We start from the raw sequence: 14,382 nt of genomic DNA on the forward strand, positions 1-14,382 counted from the left end.
AATGAGCTCGCAAGGTTGAAAACCTGCAAAGGGCGGCCATGGAAAAAGTTAGAGCGTAAAAGGAGAGTGAAAATACTCGAGTGAACCCAAGCCTGAACTACGTAAGGCTTGATTCCCATCTTTGGGATACGTAGGCAACTTCATCCTGAAGTTCAGCCATAAACTTTTCCCCGATCAACTTTGTCCATTTGACCATCTCGGCTATCTTTGTCTATTCAGCATTCAAGAGTTCGGTTATGATCTCCGGTGTAGTGCTCTTCAGACTAGGGGCAACTTTCCGTTGCTGTGCAGTGCCGCGGTACTCTTCAGACTAGGGGCAAATTTCCAGTTGCAGGGATCCGGGGTTGTGCATCTCAGTGACAGATCTCAGGCATGTCCAGTTCTGATCCATATCGAAAATGGTTTTGAAAAGTTTTAATAAAAGTTGACTGTGTTCAAGATTAATCTTTTTTACAACTTAGACCATTTTCGGACCAAAGCGAAAAATTTTCAGTACCCATAACCTTCAATTTCATTAATTTCAATATAGAGTTCTCCTGCTCTTGCATACAAATTGAAGTTACTTTTTTATTACAATCATAAAGAAAACTTGAAAGTACTAATAAAACAATAAATTCGGAGCATAGCTAAGTCAGGTGTTCCTGTGCCCCCTCCCAGAGCTGGTCAAAGCCTCTGATGCCAAAGTAGGCCCTTCCTGTGCCTCTTCATTGAGCCAATCCAAGCACTCATCAGACAAGGTGCAACTGAAAGTGGGAGCAGGGGCCAGGAGCTCTCTAGTCCTCCATGCTGTGGCATACCGGGCATGCTGTGCATCTCGAACCGGGAATGCAGCAGGATACTCTATCCTCTCTGGCGGGCAAGTCTGATCATGACCGAACTGGCACCGGAACCGGAACGGAAAGTAGAACACACAGTGAGTCAGACCAATCAACTGGATCCTGGTCTGCCGGGACATGCTATAGCTCATTGCCGGAAGATTGAGCCAAGGACAGCGCCAAACAATACGATCTGCAGACAAATTGCACATCGAGTCGAACCACCATCCCTCATCAAGGGCATCGACTAGTCATTGTCGAAAGAAGTAGCCGCGAGCTGAGTAGGCTGGGCAAGAGTCCACAACCTGCAATTTATCCATCAACCATACCTGGGGAGGGATGAAAAATGAGAGAATAAAGAATAGAGAGATGTACGATGAGAGAAAATTAAGAAAAGGGTTTTGTGAGAAAAACCGAGCCTGAGGGCTGAGTGATGTGAGCAATATATATGTGAGAAAGGGTGGGAAACATTACCTGCAGCAGTAGTGGACTCCCCGCGAATTTGGTTGCCTCTCGGCGATAGAAAGCATCCAAGCCCATCAGCGTCTCGGCCAATGTCATGGCAATGCAGCTCTTTCCTTCTTTCAAGCCTTGAGCAACTTCAATCAGACGGATGCTAGATCCGCTAAAGCCCGGGGCAAGCAAAAAGTGAGATAGCATGCACAAGCAAAGGGCGTGTTGTCGAAAACCTTGTCAATGATGGTTGCCGCGGTTCCCAACATCAGAAAAGCGATGAATCAAGCCAAGGATATCCATTTCCCCGTTGCAGATCAGAGACCGAACATCGTGCATGGTGAGCGCACACATCTGTTCTAAAGCTTGGGCATGACCGAAGCGAAACTGAGACAAAATCTCTTCATGGCGTTCAGATTCCATCAAAACTTGAAAATCTTCGAAGGTCGGACACATCTCTTGCCCGCCGAAGCTAAAGACGTGTGTTACCGGATTCCAAAACCTCACCGCAGCATGGAGGAAAGGAATGTGCAGTGAAGTACGGCTCAGCGTGAATAGTGCATTCAAGCCGAAGCCCCGGAAGTTCAACTTTTTCAAGCCGTCTAAAGTAGCAATCCAAGCTGTGAGATTTTGGGCCTCAATTTTGATGCAAAACTAAGATGAAATGAGAGAACCACGAGGCTGGAGTTTTTAAAGAGGATAAGGCACTGTTCGGAGGACACGTGTCGAAAATTTGGTGGTTGCCAAGCTAGGTGGCCGGCCGGCCACCTTTTCTGGTAGGCCGACCACCCCTCTCCCCTCCAATGCAAAAATCTGGTCGGCCAGCTCCCTTAGGTGGTCGGCCATCAAGAGGAGGGTGGCTTTAGTCCTGTTCTAGCCTCTAGAAGAAAGTTCCAAGCATTTCCATGCATTGGGGGCGTTAAAGGTATGAGTTTTCCTCTGTTTCGGATGCGTTCCGTCACCCAGATCGTCCGAAATGCATTTGTTTATTGAGTTGTTGTTAAATCCTGCTTATTGAGTTGTTGTTTTTGCTTATCGAGTTGTTGTTTTGCTTACCGAGTTGTTAAGCTTACCAAGTTAAGTTTTGTCGAGTTGACGAGTTTTGTGTATTGAGTTGTTACTCTTTGTTTATCAACATTGTTGTGTCTTGCTTATCGAGTTGTAAGTTTAATCAACATTGTTGTGTCTTGCTTATCGAGTTGTAAACTTGCTAAGGTTCTGTTCTTTCTTAGTAAGTTAAGTTGCTTTGTTTGTTGCATCGGTTCACTACCTAACTTGGCAATTTTCAATGCACGATTTCCATTCAATCTCATTTTTGTGCAAAATAATGAGATGCGATGCAAGAACATAAAATACAACACTTTTTTGAACAAAAGCTGTTTCATTCCATCATGCTTCCTTTGTTACAACATTTTACAGCAAGGGTACAAGTTTTACAGAGAATAAAACTGCCTAATAATGTACAATGTGCTACAACTACTAGTAAAAAAGGCAAATAAAGCAGGAACATCTGTGCTCTCAAGCGTAAGAAAAAGAGGCCCTCTTCGTCCTCTTCTGCGAAACAGCCTCTGTGCCATCTCCATCAGCACCACTATCCGAATCGGAGCCACTGTTCTTGGAATCCTCCTCGGCATCACCTCCGCCCTCAGAGCCAGACTTAGAGTCATCATCTCTACAAGCAGATGTCTCTGACTGACGATGCACGGACTCCTCCTCCTCACTGGACTCCTCCTCAATGATATGTGCTCGGCGCCCGCCTCGTCTGCGAGACGACTCCTCTCTCCCAGCTCCTCGAGAAGGCCTAGATAGCCCAGCTCCTCGGGAAGGCCCAGATGGACCGGCCTGTGGTCCGGCATATATCGGAGGCATCTGAAAAGAAAGAGTGCAATTTAAATGCATCAGCCAAAATATGTATATCAGATGCACGGATAAAAGCTACATGGAGTGGATGTATGCAAATATAGTACATGGATGTGGTGTGTGTCAGATGTGCTCTTCGCATACAGTCGGTCAATCAATGCAGTGAAATGTTCAAATTCAGCATGTCATCAGAAGTATGATAATTGCAAGAAAACTAAACAGTACCGAGACACCCATGATGGACAGCTGCGCCTCTCTCCGCAAGACCATGCCTTCAAGCGAGGCCACTAACCCGAGTAACCCCTCAGCATACTCCGTGGTAGGCTGCAGATGCAAGTGCAAATCATCAGTGAATGAATGAATGTCCAAGTATCTGAGTGATAAATCAAAGCTGTAAAACATACCGGTGGTGAGTCAGGGTCTCTGGTGTATGGATGATCTGGCATAGGAGGCTCTATCGGAATTGGGTAGGAAGCCCCGTATCTCCATCCCGTCAACTTAGTCGGGATATCTGGCCATCCGGTATGATGACAAGTCGGGGGAATCGGGGGGACCAGTCCAGCCCCACCTTTGGATGTGCCAGCCCTACTGGCCGAAGGAATGTCTCTGGCTTGGGTACGACTCGAAGACGGCATGCCAGTAGACCTCCTCGAGGGAGTACGGACACCTGTCAATGGAGGCATCAAGTAGGTGTGACGGTAGGTCGCGTACTCCCCGTCCTCCAAATGCAACAGTGCATCAGTGCCTAGCCTGGCATCAATGACACCCTGGGGAGTAAGCCTATCAGCGAGCCGCATATCGTCCGAGGGTGCTGAAGGGACACTCGGCTCAAGGAAGCCCATAGTCTAACGAAGGAAGCGGTCTCCCAAGAACTAGGCCCTACCAACTGGCCCCTCGAACAAGATCCTATACCGGGAGGCGGCCCATCCTCCAACAAACTAGAATCGGAGATCCCCACCCAGAGGCGCCCAGGGCTGCCATAAGATCTGCGGATGACCAATGCATAAGCCGATTAGAAATCGCAAATGTGCAAAATAAGTCAAAGATCAACACATAAAGAATTGAGAGTTCTGAAATACCTCGGTGGCCCGCACAGTGTCAAAATACTGCCGTAAGTAAGGGAGAGTCTCCCGGGGCCGTGGCCGGTACTAGCCCTCGAAAACGAACGAATAAGGGGTCATGAGAGGGGCCTCTACCTCGAGCTTTGGGGCTAGCGTCGGAAAGTACGCGAAAACCCATAACTGTGGAAAACAGGGCAAAAACCATCAGAATACAGAATGCTGAGTGCAGAATTTGAATACAGAATGCTGAGTGCAGAATGTAAGTACAGAATGTAAAGCGTGTCGTGTGTGCAATGTACAGATAATGAAAGGCAGAAATGTGAATCAAGAGGGCAGAAAGTACCTCCCAGGCTCTCCAGTAGCCGCCGACTATGTTTCCCCGCCCGCGGGAGGTCCCGCTCATATAGCAATAGAGGGTAGCCAAGCTGGCGCCACCCCAGTCATACTGACTAACCTGTGTGAGGTCCACCAGGGCACTCAGCAAATATAGCCCAACGGTGTTCGCCCTATCGGCAAACAGAGTGGTACCGAAGAAGAACATCAAAAACCCTCGGGCGTACTGTGCAATCTCCTCAGGAGTCTCGGACTTAGTCCCCCTGAACTGTGTAGAAAACCAGGTGTATCAGACTCGGCCCGAAGATCGATCGACCGGTGGGTGAGCTCCCAACAGATGATCCAGGAAGCCTCCCACTCACCCATGTCCTCACCGTAGGGGATCGCCCAACCTCCCACGTCGAGGCCTGTCAACACGGCGAAGTTAAATGGTGTCATAGTCATATCCCCGGCAGATGTGAAATGAAAAGAGTTGGTGGTGTCCCACCACCTCTCCACCAGGACGCCCATCAACGTCCTGCTAGCTGGATAGCGAGATATCCCGGTACAAAAGGGCCCGAACCCTGCTAGATCAACCTAATCGCGGACAGCCTCCGGGAGCTCCGCATACCAATCTCTCGCAGCAATAGAACCGTATCCCTGTGTAATGCGGGAGGACATCTGCATTCATAATGAACACATGTATTCAGTTTCAGAATGGAATGAATAAGCTGTGTGCAAATGAAGGATATGAGCTGTGTGCAAATCAAATCAAATTCAATTAAGGTTTGGGCTGCGTGTTCAACTTTCAATCAAATGTAGGCTGCGTGTTCACGATCAAATTTGGGCTGTGTGTTCAGATTTCAGAAATTTAAAGTTTGGGTTGCGTGTTTAACTTTCAACAAATGTGGGCTACATGTTCACAATCAAATTTGGGCTGTGTGTTCAGATTTCAGAAATTTAAAGTTTGGGCTGCGTGTTCAACTTTCAACAAATTTGGGCTGCGTGTTCACAATCAAATTTGGGCTGTGTGTTCAGATTTCAGAAATTTAAAGTTTGGGCTGCGTGTTCAACTTTCAATCAAATTTGGGCTGTGTGTTCAAATTTCAGAAATTTAAAGTTTGGGCTGCGTGTTCACAATCAAATTTGGGTTGTGTACTCAGATTTCAGAAATTTAAAGTTTGGGCTGCGTGTTCAACTTTCAATCAAATTTGGGCTATGTGTTCAGATTTTAGAAATTTAAAGTTTGGGCTGCATGTTCAACTTTCAATCAAATGTGGGCTGCGTGTTCACAATCAAATTTGGGCTGTGTGTTTAGATTTCAGAAATTTAAAGTTTGGGCTGCGTGTTCAACTTTCAATCAAATGTGGGCTGCGTGTTCACGATCAAATTTGGGCTGTGTGTTCAGATTTCAGAAATTTAAAGTTTGGGCTGCATGTTCAACTTTCAATCAAATGTGGGCTGCGTGTTCACGATCAAATTTGGGCTGTGTGTTCAGATTTCAGAAATTTAAAGTTTGGGCTGCGTGTTCAACTTTCATCAAATGTGGGCTGCGTGTTCACAATCAAATTTGGGCTGTGTGTTCAGATTTCAGAAATTTAAAGTTTGGGCTACGTGTCAACTTTCATCGAATGTGGGCTGTGTGTTCACAATTAAATTTGGGCTGTGTGTTCAGATTTCAGAGATTCAAGTGATTGAGCTGTGCGTTCAAGACAGAGTATTGTGTTATAGACTAGGCATGCAGAACAAGTTGTGTGCTAAAATGAGCAGAAGTATGGCGTGCGAATGTGTTCAGAACGAGCAATAAGCATACATAGCATGAAATGCAGGGAAAATGTAGAATTAAGGCAGGAAATGTAAAAGGTGAAGTACGTACCTCTCGTGCCTGATGGGAGAGATGGGACTCTGGCTCCCGCAGTAGCAGGTCCACAGGAGCTCGAGGGTCGAAGTCGGTAAAGTGATAAAAAACTGCCCGAGGGAGGACATGAGTCGGAGGATCGTACCTCTCAGGGATGAATGGCCGAATCCTCGGCGGCAGAGACATGATGTCTGGATCACCTCCGGCACCTGGAGAACCTCCACCATGGGGAAATTGACCCGCCATGTCAGGGAATCTGCAAAAAGGAGCAAAAATGAGCGAAATGAGCCAAAATTAGAAAAAGTCAACAAAAGCAACTCTCGGGAAGTGAAAAAGTCAACAAAAGTCAACTCCCGAGAGAATCTTCCAAATATTGAGACAAACTTACCTCAAGTGATGAAAATGAGAAAAGAAGCTCCGAAATCAAATTTTAATCGGTTCAAAGTGAAGAAAACTGAAAGTTTTCACGAAACAACTTTGCATAGGGCATTGGAAAACGCATATAGAGCGCAAATCTGAGAGAGAAAATGGTCTAGGAAGGAGGAGAAAGCAGTTTCGGAGCTGAACTTATGAGGAAAAGAGCTTTGGACATGTACATTTAAAGAAATAAGAGCAAAAAAACCAAATTGCCCCGGATTTGGGCTAGGTGGTCGGCCGGCCACCTTTTCTGGTAGGCCGACCACCCCCTGCACTGAAACCTGGTCGGTGGCCTCCCCTGGACTCCAAACCTGGTCAGTGGTGTTCCCAAGAGGGTCTCCAAGGTCTCTGCAAATTTTGGTAGTCATCGGAGTCCCAAGCACCCGAGAAAGTACAAGAAAAGTGCACTTTTCGTCGCGAAATCCCTCCGCGAGAACTCCAACTCCAACTTTCGATGCGTGTTTCATCGTCACTCGCCAAGAGCAAAATGTATCCTTTTTGAGCACGCTGTGACCCTTCCGGGAGGTAAACTGGAGGTCGCGATTGAGTCGCACTCGTCAAAACTTGCATTTCTTTGCTCGTTGTTTTGCGTCAAACACGCATTCGAATTCGCACTTATCCTACATTGTTATGCACGTCACTTGCATTCTCCTGCATACCACCTGCATTGTTGTGCATGTTTCATTCGTATTGTCATGCCTCCATGCTTAACTTGCGTTGCTACACGCGTGTCTCTCGCATTGCGATGCGCTTTCCCATCGACACCCTGTTTGTCCGCATTCGATGTAGTGTTGAACATGTGTAGCTAATGATGTTGTACTTGTTAAGTTTCTCTCTTTTACAGGCACGATATTGTATGTACGGTTCATTTGAAGCTGGTGCAACCAGACGAATCGCGCAGGTATTGTATCTTCTCCATGTGAGACGTGGCGAGAATTGAATAATTCTCCGTATTCTTAAACTGCATGAAATGTAGTTGTTGCTTTGCATTCTTGCTTAAAACTGTTGCGTGTGCGCTTCATTACAGCTTGCTGCTTTGCATGATCATGAGTTACGTCCGGCTTTGTGCATATCATTTTGCATTTTGCCCCCTGCTTGCAGGCACATCTGTGTTATCTTGTCTGTTTGTCTAAGTCTTCGGCCTTGTCAAAAATGGGTTGTCTTTGGGCTTTGACATTCACTCCCGTCATGTATGACTTCCGAGTTCTGTTAAAGAGGGGCAACTGTAGACACCCCATTTTTGACCGACCTTAAGACTTAGACGTCACCAGTTGAGCGCTTGGTGATGTTGCATATTGTGCTCGACCTGAGGTTTCAGAGTCTCGGCTGAGAGCCTTGCCTCCGGACTTCGAGGCTCTTTTGTGCTTTGCCTCGGTTTGCGAATCAGGTCCTGTTTTCTCTATTTTCTCTTCCCGAAGGGAGGGAGAGGTATTGTAGACCATCTCTCAGTGGCCGTAGGCTACGTTTCGTGGTCGTAGACCACTTTTCCCGTTTGGAGCCCAGTTTCCGGTTTTCGGAGCCGTCGATCGTGTGCCTCGGTTTAGGACCGCTTAATTACCTCCGTTTGCTCCGGTTTTTGGCACACACCTTATTTCCTCGCTTTAGAGGGACACTGTAGCCCGGGAGACCACCTTTGTGGTCATACGCCACTTCCGGTGCCTAACAGCCTGTTTTCGGGGCCCTAAATCGCGCGTTTTGGCCCCCGAACCTTCGTTTTGCATTCGTTTTGGTCCTTTTTTGGTAGAGACCCTATTTTCACTGTTAGGGAGGGGGTAGTATGGTGACCAGCCACCTTTTCCCCTGAAAAACCAATTTTCTCATTTTCTCCCTCCAAAAGCCGGTTTTTCTGACAAAAAGCTAGCTTTTCTCTCTTTTGAGCCACTTTTTTTGACTTTTCATACCACAGTTGTGTTGCACTCATCTGGGAAGCCACCTTTTTGGGGTGGCCGGCCAGAATTTTTTGTTGACCTTTTTGACCCCTGGTCGGCTGACCAGGGGAAGTGGCCGGCCGGCCGGCCACCTTAGCTGGTCAGCCAGCTTCCTACTTTTTGCTCTTCTCAAGTGCAACACAGCTGTGCCAGCTGTTTTGCACTTGACCCACTGTCCGAGGGTTTTGTCCCTGTTTTGGTCCTTAAAAGGGGGTTTTGACCCCTTTGCTTAGGGAGGAAGATGGTTTGGCCCCTTTGGTCAAGCTTCTTGAGGAAACTTGACCCTTTTTGGTCTAGCTTCTTCAAGAAGCTTGACCCTTTGGTTAAGCTTCCTTTAGAAGCTTTGAACCCCTCTCTTGGCTTCTCCAAGAAGCCTCACCCTTCTCCCTCTATATAACACACTCCACCTCCATTTGCAAGGGTTAGAGGCTTTGGGCTGAGATATATACATACAAACCTCCATCTTTCCACTTCAAGCCTCCAAACATCCTTGTTCTTGGCCATTTTACACTACAACTCCTAGCCTACTACCTCCACCATCCATTCCAGCCCCTTGAAGCTGATTTTTAGAGGTTGAAGGTTCACCAACTTGGTCCAGAAGCTGCTGGAAACCTGCTCTTCAAGGGTAAGTGCCTATTTTCCCTAAACTCACATTTTTTTGCATGATTGGTTAGCCTTATTTTCAAGCATTTCTGGGCTTCGACCCAAACTGTAAAGTGTCTTATTTTGACCCCCTCTTCAACTTTGTTTGAGGACACTTTGCTGTTTGAGGTCATTTACTTCCCCTTATCCTCTATCTCTCTTTTAGGGCTATTTTTGCATCCTATTTTAGCCTTACTTGCGAGCATTTTTGAGATTTTTCTATAAACTGGAAAAAGTCTTTTTTTGACATCCCCTTCAAGTTTTGTTAAGGTCCAATTTCCGTTTGGGGTCATCTTCCCCCTATGCATGCTTCCTCCCTTCATGATTAAGGCTATGCATTAGAGCATTTGCATTGGCCATGGTTTGGCCTCTAAGCCACTGAAATCTAGATGCATTTTTGAGGGCCAAAATTAGAGGGGGGTGACCCCCTCTCTCCTTGTCTTGTTTGGGGGTCTTTTGGGCCTTCCAAAGGGACCCTATTTTGCATGAATCGAAGTCTTGTTTCAGGCCTCATTATATGAGTTTTGGGGTCTACCTTGGCTCTTTCCAAGGCCCTTTTGGCCATATTTTATACCTACAACGCATGTGTAGAGCAATCCCATCCAAGGCTCTTCAAAGGAGCCTTTCTTTGCATGTTTCCTAGACTGATTTCAGGGCCTATTTGGTGAGGTTTAGGGCTTTCATAATCCATTTCCAGAGTTGGTTTTGCCAGGCTAAGTGTCTATCTTGTATGTGCTTAACAACCCCTTGTAAGGCCCTCCAAAGAAGCCCCTCATTTTTGCATGCATTGGCTGCATTTCAGTGATTATTTGAGCATATTTTGGCATGTTTTATTCACTGTTTTTGGCTGGTTTGATGAGTTCTCATTTGCTTCATATACATGCCATGTAAACCATGCTTGCTAGCCAATGTTGCATGCTGTTTTAGTCTACTATGTTAGCATCTTTTGGCCATGCTCTAAACTAGAAATGTGCATGTTTTGGGACTGCCTTGGCTCTGTCTTTTGACTTCATGATCAAATAATGCTTGCTTTGTATACTTGTGGTTCAATACATGTGCCTAGTTTTGAGTTTCGAGGCTTATTCCATGCATCGGGTGCCATATTTCCATGTTTCGGGACCATTTAGCATCATGTTTCAGCGTTGGAAATTACATGTTTGTATGCCATCTTTCATCCCTTGCCATGCTTTGGTAGAGTGGTATTTTATGCCTTAGGTTCGGTCCTCGGTATGCGTGCATGTGTGCATGCATTTCGGTTGTGTCTTTTCCATCTCATGGCCACTGATGTGAGTGTGGCTGAGGTCCACTCATGTTGGTGTAAGTCCATTATGCATTGTGTATGCCTTTTCAATTCATAGCATTGCGTATGCTAGGTTGCGTGTTAGAGCTTTGTGTATGCCATGTTACATTGAGCATTGTGTATGCCATTTCATAGCATTGCGTATGCTAGGTTGTATGTTAGTCGCATTGTGTATGCCATCTCATTCGCATTGTGTTTGGTATAGGAGTTAGCCTGAGCACGGGAAACGAGGGACGTTTCGTACTCCGAGTGACGAAACGTGTCTCAATTCTCTGTCGCCGACACTCTGGATTACCTATGATGGAGTTTAGGTCTTGTTGTATTTTCATGTGCATTCATTTCATATTGAGTCGTGCAATTCGACTCCTCGGCCATCATGCATCAATATGCGTGATTGGTGGCACGAGGATCGAAGACTACACTCCCTGAAGAGTAGTCATGCATACATATGTGAAATACTTTGCCATGCCCCTTTATTGCTCTCTGTTGTAGTAAATCAGAAATCAGTGGCCTTCTGGAGCGTTGCGCAATATTCCGAAAACAATTGCAAATAGAGACAAACCGGGGCATCGTAATGGATTTCTGCGCAAGGCAACTCGAGCATGCATCATTCATCATTTGGAACAGAGCTGAGACAGTCCATGGATTTGCGTGCTAATTTACCTGTTTTCCTAGATTAATTTGTTAATTAATTAGGATTTTGTATTTATTCAGACTGTACTATTCATTCGGACTGTATTATTCTTTCGGACCCTCCGAGCGAGGGCAATGTTGTAATAAGTGTGCGTGAGTGTGATGTATGCCTTCCAACCCCACGTCTTTCTCCCTTTTATTTATCAGCTTATGATGGTTAGATTAGGGCATGTTTCAATTAGCATACAGTATGATACCATGTTTGCATTCATTCATCTATCTTGCATGCACCGGGCTCGGCGCATCATACTAACTGCATTTGTATTTCAATTCCAAGTTGAATACATGTTAGCTGTAGCATTTCATATGCCATCTTAGAATAGCCGAGCCTATCTTAGTTGCATTTTGTATGTGTTGCATTAGGCATTACTGTATAGTTGGGATCATGCATGGATTTCTAATTAGCTTTTGTTTTGGCTTGGAGTACTCGGTAAGTGTTTTTGCTTTAACATCCTTGCATGTGTGTGAGTAACTGCCATGATAGCATGCTTACCATGAGGCTAAGTGCTTATATGATATAACTGCCTGAGTGCCTGTGGGTGAAGATTGGGTTATTTGAATTTGAACAATTCATTAATTGTGAGTTTTAAGCCCACTAGATAGTGGCAAAATCATGTTTTTCTAAGCCCACCCGAGGGTGGCAAATCCACGTCTTAGCCTACTTGCGGGTAGCATCATCAAACCGTTTTCAAATAAACAAACATGAAATGTCTTCTTCCAATTCAGGCGACTCAGTCTATACTTGTATACTGTGCGCATCACATAGTAAATCTAGGCTAATAACCGGAATAAGAACGCATAATGTTTTCAAAACTAGATATCATGGTTAGTAGAGGCCAATCTTTGATCGGGCGAGCGGGGGTGCTCACGAAGCGACCTTCCCCGATCGTACCCAAGTTCCCGAGCCGAGGCATCTACTAAATAATACAAAAAGTCAAAAAGTCATTATTCTATTTAAGTCACATCATCTTATTTAAATCACATCACCTCTCTAACTCATCACATCAAACCCAACCCAAACCCAACCCATATAAGCCAATAAGTCAAAAAGTGTACTTTTTTAGAACATCCCAAACTAACCCTAAATTAAAACACTTCTAATATATTAAAAATTAAATTGATACAATTTACATTAAAAATTAAAATGACATAAGTTTCATACCTTGAGAACTAGAAGTATTATTTTTAATTGAATTTTTACTATTTTAAATCAACAAAAAAAGAGATTATTTGACGTGGTTATCTTGAATTTAATGGCATTTACTTGACAGAGTTATGTTGGAGATGAAATTGAAATACTTTTTACATATTAATATTAAATTAACATAATTTAAATATTTGATATCAAAATTATGCAAATTACATATTTTGGGAACTAAAAATTAATTAACCCATAATTTTTAAAAGAGTTTACTAAAAGATGAAAATAAACCCAAAAATAAACCAACTAATAAATTAGTGCAAAAAATACCTCATAATCAAAACGATTTCAATTCATAATCAAAGATTTTAAAATCTCATAATGAAAGTCAAATTTAAATCACAATCTAAAGTACTATAAAAATACAAAAAAAGCACCACATAATTTTCTGAATTAAATTTGAATGAGCCGCATAACTTCATATTTTAAACTGATTGATTGTGTTAAAATAGTTTACTAAAAGACAAAATAAGTTAAAAGTGTTGATAAAATAAAATATCACATTCAATTTATAATTATTTCACTTTTTCTCTCACAATTATCAAATCAACTAAAAAAAAATTAATCAATTTTCTAAACATAACTATTTTAACCAAATTAAAATAATCAAAAAATCAAATAACTAATTAAAATAACTGACTTTCCGAACAAAGCCAAAACGTGTTGGCTTAAATTACAACTTTACTTTATTTTGTTGTATATACTTCACATCTCAATGATGAAGTTTATTTATACTGTTTTCAGTGAATCACAAATCTCTACAATGAAAGAATAGAATTTTCCAATTTCCCAAACGCAGCCCTTATCTACTTTGCTATATAATAATTGTTAATGTTTGAGTAATTTAATATTGAATATTACTATTTCGGTAATACTATATGTACCAATTAGTATATTAATTAGTGTACCAACACTAATTATGATATTAATATTGACCCCACTCATTAATCACATTATAAATATCAAAAACCTCTTAAATTATGTCACATCAACAATTGATACACTAGTCAGTATACTAGTTAATGCATATAATATTATTCTTATTATTTACTGATGTGATGTTTCTATCACCATTCTTATTTTTTTTTTTTTTGACACCATGCCATATCTCTATGTCGGAAAATTGCAAATTTTCAAGAAAATAATTGTTGGAAATTGGGCCGGGTATTGAACCCGAATTTGGGCGCCCATGTGGTATGACTCATGACCAATTAATTATCCATTAAGTTTGAATTTGAATTATTTGGATAACCCACAATCAATATTTATATCTACTATATCTATGGATAGATGGATATTGATTGTTATATATTTGATTATATACATCTGATATGATGGGATTGATATCATATACGTTATGTGGTTTTTAACCCATAACTTTTTTTTCCAGACTCTCTAACTCTCTCCCATATGAGAACGAACTAGGCTCTACACTGTGACTTGTGTGGGTGATACTCATATTGTAGTATTACTCAACTGCTGGGTTTGTTGTTCGCATTCTTGAAACACGTAATTTACCCACGAGATTCTTCGCTTTAGGCTTTATCACCTAAGGTATGATCTGATAATATTTTTCCGCTGCGTTATGCTTTGTTTTACAATAATAATAATAACTGACTTGTACCTTTAAAAATTAAGAAATTTTAATATATATATATATATATATATATTCTATAATAAAAAAATACATACAATACAAAATAAATTTTTTGGTATGGTTTGGTTTGGAATTTTTAAAAATGGTTTTATGAGTTTTTAATTTGTATTTTTTAAAATTTTTAGTAACGTTTTTTTAAATATTTTAATTAATTTTTTTTACTTTTTAGATCCACTTAATCTACA

The sequence above is a fragment of the Camellia sinensis genome, chromosome 9, assembly GCF_055761805.1.
Source record: "Camellia sinensis isolate YWXY chromosome 9, ASM5576180v1, whole genome shotgun sequence".
NCBI lineage: Eukaryota > Viridiplantae > Streptophyta > Magnoliopsida > Ericales > Theaceae > Camellia > Camellia sinensis.